A 6,546-nucleotide genomic window follows, 5' to 3' on the forward strand; every position below is an offset into this window, starting at 1 on the left:
TTTTTTTGCTAAGTTATTATTCATTTCTTCCAGGAATTCATTTTCAACAACAGTCATCTGCTTTCAGTGGGCCCAGTGGTCACGTATTTGCTCCTGATTTCACACCCCCCTCCGTCTTTGAATTTACTGGAGTCTCATCATGTCCTTTTCTCTGGCTCACTTCTGAATTCTATTTCCAGATATATCTTAGTCTAACCCTCCCTTAACTCTCAGCAAGGTAAATCTCGTGGCTTTTTAAAAGGGCTGAGTGAAGCTGGTGAGGCTTTTGCAATTCAGTAATATGCAAGTACCACCTACCTTCATGAGCTTCTCAAAGCCCCAAGGATCAATTTAGGCACACTAATCGGCGTGTCTTATGGCATGGATCTTCAGAAGACTGCTGTTTCATCTTCAATCTTTTTACATCTAATTAATAACGACTGAATTATCTGGGACACTTAGCCACCGTTCCTAGCCTGTTAGGGCTCATATCCTCCCAAGATGGCCATTTATGCTGTTAATGTTTCACTGTTTATAATGCAATGTCAGTGTGAGAGTCTTTAAAGTCCAACTGGTAGACATTTATCTGATGTGGCTTCAAGGAAGGGGAATAGCTTTTGAATTTCTCCCAGGGCTTCGGAGGCACCATGCGTGGGGAAATCTGTTCCACAGAGCCGTTTTCTGAAATATGCTAGCAATGAATTGGATATTGTTTCTATGGATCAAGGTAACTGGGGTCACATTGCCAGTAGTACAAGTTCCATACAACCCGGGTTGAAGATATGATTTCTAAACCTTTATTTCCACTGATAAAATATAAGCCTTTCAATGCTATGAGAGCAATTTTGTTCGATTCACAGGAAATTGCATTGGCATAAGACCCAAAACTATCTGCGGAACACGTTACCCATGTCAAAGTGGAAAATTGGCCTCGAAACCTTTGGAAAGTCTCCAAGCTGAGCTAGAACTATTGAAAGCTGTGCTGGTATGAGGTAACTGTATTACGACATTTACTGCCAGACCCTTCCAACCGGCTCCTGAACTCGTTGGTCACATGGACTGGCTTATGCTGCGAATTTCACTTTATGGTTCCATCAAGGTTAATAGAGTTAAGGCTGCTGGAGCCCGCTGGCACAGTAAGTAGGTGCCTTTCCGAAAGGAAAGGAATAAAAGGGCCCATTCCTCTGTGTTTGTCACAACCTTGAATCTCTAATGGGCTCCGGGCAGGCAATCATTTACAGCATTGTGGCCTAACAGAGCCAGAACGCCAGGATTCTCCCATAGGGATCCCTGAACTCGGAGCAGACACCCTCAAACAACAGTGAAGTCTTCCCGTAACTGTGGTCTTCACCTCGCTACGTGGCTGCCACAAAGGGACAGCAATGTGATGGGTGAGAAGATACACGGTTACAAGAAGTTAATGGTAATGGGTATAAACTAGACGGGGATCGTGTTAACATGAGGCGGAAGACCACACAGATTTCAGTGCGGTTTTCCAGAACTGCAAGGTAACCAGCCCGTAATCCCTGGCTCACATGAGGAGCCCACCAGGGAAAAGTGGCTGGCCTTGCCGTTCTCATGGGGAGGGTGTGGCTTGAGTTCCTATCTCCAGCACCCCTGGACCTGACTTCGGAAACTGACTGCGTGCCTACGTCCTCACCGTGTGCAAGCAGGTGGCACTGTTCTCCTGCCCCCACCACGCGTGGAACATTGACTATGACCCTGGATTCATCATATTGTTCATCATACTGCTGAGCAGACCCAGGAGGGAGACCTGCCTCAGGTCCATTCCCGCTCTTCAGTAGAAAGTTTATTTTCCTATGAAGCCCCTTTGGGAAGCAGAACAATTGCAGCCACAGATCATTCTGAACTGAGGATGGGAGCCAAGATGTCTGCGCTTTGTCACTTCAACATACCGTCAGGAAGCTTGCGTATTTGAGCCTCTTGTGTTTTTCTCAAGACACCTTCCCATCTCCTTTTCCTTGGGGAGCCATCAAGATGTCAGACAGGTATGGGTGCTGCATATGTCAACCGGTGGATAAATCTGAGTAAGGATATGACATCCATAGATATCAAGTCCTCAAGGCAGAGAAGATATTACTAACATCATTTTTCTGCCTTCAGAGCTACGATCATAAACTCTAGTTCCAGACAGCTAGGGCTGGTCTGTACCACACTGTTGGACATGGGGCGGGCTGAGAAACTATGGGTGTAGAAATGGGATTTTCACTTATGGAAGGAAGGAAAACCCTGTTACCAACCTCAGAGCATGGGGTACAGTAATTGACCCAGTGTGGACATGTGTCTATCACTGAAATCAGGGGGCCAGGTCTGTTGCCACAAGAAGCTAAGAGGTGTTCTAGGCAAAGAATAGCTATGATGGATGGATGAACCACAAAGCCTGCTTTTGTTCATGCAAAGATGGCAGGTGCCACTTCCAAATACACCATTAACCCACTAGGATTACCATGTAGCGTAGGGTATGCTTCGGTTATCTGAGCAATCATTAGCCAAGTCTCCACACTTATAAAAAATATCCATGTGGAGAAGACGTGTTGCGTCAGGAGATAGTCATTAAAGAATTGACCCCTCAAAAAATCAGTCCTCATTCCAGTGTCATTCCCATGTAATATTAACATCTATCCCTGATAGCTCTAGCTGCATCTCCACTGATCTCTCACAAATTGTAATCACACGTGGAAAGGTAATGCCCATATAGGCAAATTGCTTGCGAAGTGATATTGTAAAGTCTTCAAAAGATGTAGGGTTTTCAAGAAGTTGAAGTGAGGTTGGAGCATGGCTGGTCCCAGTGAAGACCAGCGAACAACTAAGGAGAACACGGGAAGGAAGGCTGCTTGAAGAGAAGGATGTGAATACCAAAGGGTTAAGAGAAGCCCTTGGGAGAATTCACAAAGCTCTGGAATGTTTTCTTAGATGTGCCTCTCTTAAAGATCACTTTTTGAAAGTCAAATGGGAAGTGAAGGATGTGGTTGGTTGTTTCGGGGAAATAATGCCAATAAAAACAATCAACATTGAATCCCTTTTGTGTTCACTCTAAGAGGTGGCTTTTCTGTCCTAGCGATGATAAATAGAAGACACGTTTTCATTTCTCATTTTTCAAGATAAAGTCCCAGTCAACCCTTTTCACTGTTTTCTCTGAAAATTGAGTTCCTCTTTCATTCTGTAGTGACTCTTCCCAGTATCCACTGTCTTCAGCTAATGAGATTATGGTGATGTATACTTGATGTGATGCATATGATATATGATACGTATAATGATAATAATCAGAAACTTGTACATACCAGCATTGAAATATAACTTTCCCCTCGATTACTTTTAATCAACTTCACCTTCTTAATTAGCACATGCAAATCATGAGGGAATTCAGATGAACACTAGTCAATAGACGATTTTGCTTTGTTTCTTTTTTTTTTTTAAGATTTTATTTATTTATTCATGAGAGACACAGACAGAGAGAGAGACAGAGACACAGGCAGAGGGAGAAGCAGGCTCCATGCAGGGAGCCTGACGTGGGACTCGATCCCAGGTCTCCAGGATCAGGCCCTGGGCTGAAGGCGATGCTAAACTGCTGAGTCACCGGGCTGCCCTGCTTCTTGCCCTCACTTAAGACTGAAAGTGAACATGTGTGCAGGTTACTGGGTGAAGGTGAGTAAACCTTTTACAACCTGCAGCACCACATAATGTCAATTTTTTTTTGGCTTTATGCTAATTCTCTGTGTGACCTTCTACAAGTTACTCCACCTTCTCTGGGCTTGAGATTCCTCATCCATGACATGAGGAAGCTGAAATAGATTAATGGTCTCAACCTTGGTTGGACATCGGTTACCTGGGAAGATTTTAAATGTTTTTCTTTTTAAAAGATTAATTTATTTGAGAGAGAGAGAGAGAGATAAAGACAGTGCAGGTGGGAGGGGCAGAGTGACAGGGAGAGAGAACCTCAAGCAGACTCCATGCTGAGCACGGAGCCTGGCGCGCGGCTCGATCCCAGGACCCTGAGATCATGACCTGAGCCAAAACCAAGAGTCGGATGCCTAACTGACTGAGCCACCCAGACACCCCTAATATGTTTTCTTTTAAAAGCTCCGAGTCTCCCTCTGTCTCCCTGTCCAGAGATAGAGTGAATCTCTGGGGCACATGTAGGTGTTCGAGCTTCCAGGTGATCCTAACCCAGCTGGGATGGGGTAGCCCTGAACGAAGCCCTTCTTAATGTTCGTCCCACGTTCATCATTAATTCACTTTCTTGGAGTTTAGTTTTAGTGCTTCGGGTGTAAGTATAGGCACAGAGGACTTGTTTATATAATCTGATCTCGTTCCAGTGAATTAAGCCCTTGTCATAAATAGCTCTCGGATAGATAGTGAAGTTTGGGGGGAACACACACCACTGCTGTGTTTGCCACATTTCTCGCGAACGCGGCCTTCTCACTTCGCCCAGAACCACGCTCCGGGGGAACAGGATGCTGGCACCTTACCGTAGAAATGTCCCACGGCTGCTGTGAGTCAAAGGAGGTGACAGACAGAGGGAGCGGCTGTGGCAGCACAGGGGGTGGAAATACTCTGCGGACTCTCTTGGCCGCGGCCTTGGCGGGGGGCTCCGGTGTCCTTACCTGCCCGCGGGCTGGAACCCCCCGGCCGGCTCCCCGGCGGGACAGGTGCCCGGCAGGCCGGTCCCGGGCAGGGCTGCGGGTCGTCAGCTTTCCCGGCACATGGTGTGTGGTGACTGGGGCTGACCCCAAGCGCCCGAAGCCCTACTGTCCTGTCTCTCTTTCCTCTGGGAAAGTGAGACTATTTTGAAATGATCTGCTGAGGAATTCAAAGAAGATGAGGTGCTAGAGGGGTCGGGGCAGCTTCTCACGCTGGTGACGGGAGGCGACGGCGGAGCTGAGTCCACGTCGTGGGGCCTCTCTGGTGCGGGCCCATCCCCGGGGCCCCGTCTGTGGCCACCGGGCCAGGTGCCAGGTCCCGGCCACGTCCTGACTGTCCTCTTGGTGGGGATGTCCCCTGGCGCGGGGGGCGGCGGTGGCCCAGTCTGTTCAAGCCGGGTCTGCGGGCTCTTGGCACCTTGGGAAGCTCCTCAGTGCTGCGGGCCTGGGGAGAGGGTCCTGCACGCCCCTGAGCTTAGGGACTGCGTAGTCAAGCCAAGAGGCTTCTTTCCTGTAGGGCTTTTTTTTATAAGATCCTTTAAGATGCTAATGGGCCTTAGGGTTTTCCAAAAGTGGGACAGAGAATCCAGAGACGCCCAGATTTATGGGCCCTTTTGTGTGTGTGTGGGGTGTGCTCTCGATCTTGGATTTCCAGTGTTCCACAAAGCACAGGTTGTAAAAGCTGGCAAGGGGGGTATGCAGGTAGGGGGAAGATCCCATGGTCTAGAGAAGTGACACGGTGGGCATCGGGCCAGGCAGGTGGTGAAGCCTTGTCTGGAATTAAAAGTCAGAAGTCCGAACTTGCAATCTATCATTATAAATCAACAAACACTTATAAATCTGTTACAATACCTGCATGATGCTCCGAATCGTGTCATGTTAGTTTTCCAGGGTCACCGTAACAATGCATCCCGGACTGAGTCGTCTGAACAACAGAAATACACTCTCTTTCAGCTCCAGAGGCTGGAAGTCCTAGACCGACGTGTTGGTGGAGCTGGTTCCTTTGGAGGCCTCTCCCCCTTGCTTGTGGGCAGCCACCTTCCCTTCACATGCTTGTGTGTGTGTGTGTGTGTGTGTGTGTGTGTGTGTCTAATCTCCTCTTCTTGTAAAGACACCAGTCATATTGGATTAGTGCCACCCTGATGACCTCATTTTAGTATAATTAACTCTTTAAAGACCCTATGTTCAAGTTAGGTTATATTATGAGGTCTTGGGGGTTAAGACTTCTTCATCTGAATTTTAGGGGCACATAATTCAGTCTGTAACACATGGGTAGCATAGGGATTTCTCTATAATTTAATGTAGGATGGAGATCTATTGATTTACTGGGTAAACTGTTTTTTTTTTAAATTACTCTTGAAAGAAATTCCTGTATAGTTAACATACAGTGTTATACAGTTTGTTTTTGTTGCTGTAGACCCATCTGGAAGAAATTATAGCAAAACATTTCTCCCATCCTCTGGAAGCCTGAGCTCTCCTTTCCCGCAGAGGGAGAGCCACTTGTTTGTTTTTGATGTTTGAATGGATAGAAGATTCCAGGCCTGAGTAGGATACCCTGGAGACCATTCATCCCTGACTTTTGTATTTGGAAGGTCTGTGCCCTACAGTAAATTAGCTGTATTGTTCAAGAAAGAGAAGGACTCCGAGTTTGGGATTTGAGGATTTAAGAACAGAGTGGTCTCTGCAAGCAAGGTCAGATTCTCTGAGACTGGGAAGGGCAGGCGAGAAGCAGGAGCATGTTCACGGGGCCCTTCGGTGGGACCGGGTATATGCCCGGAAAGACTGAACACTAATGGCTTTGACTTCGATCTTTCCACAACCTCCGCGTAGCTGAGATGGCTAATTGTTCCCCAACTCCCACCCTCCCCTTCTCTCATTCAGGGACCGAACCTCTCGGTGTTAGCAG

At 47.2% G+C, this 6,546-nt stretch overlaps 1 long non-coding RNA gene across 1 annotated transcript; it reads left to right on the plus strand.

Moving 5' to 3' along the window:
• Positions 1–552: 552 nt before the first annotated feature.
• LOC140600035 (uncharacterized) lies at positions 553–3,016 on the plus strand. The gene is made up of 2 exons (XR_012003247.1): positions 553–706; positions 840–3,016. It is a non-coding gene; the product is annotated as an uncharacterized lncRNA (long non-coding RNA).
• The last annotated feature ends 3,530 nt before the right edge of the window (positions 3,017–6,546 follow it).

Source organism: Vulpes vulpes, chromosome 8 (genome assembly GCF_048418805.1).
Source record: "Vulpes vulpes isolate BD-2025 chromosome 8, VulVul3, whole genome shotgun sequence".
Classification (NCBI taxonomy): Eukaryota; Metazoa; Chordata; class Mammalia; order Carnivora; family Canidae; genus Vulpes; species Vulpes vulpes.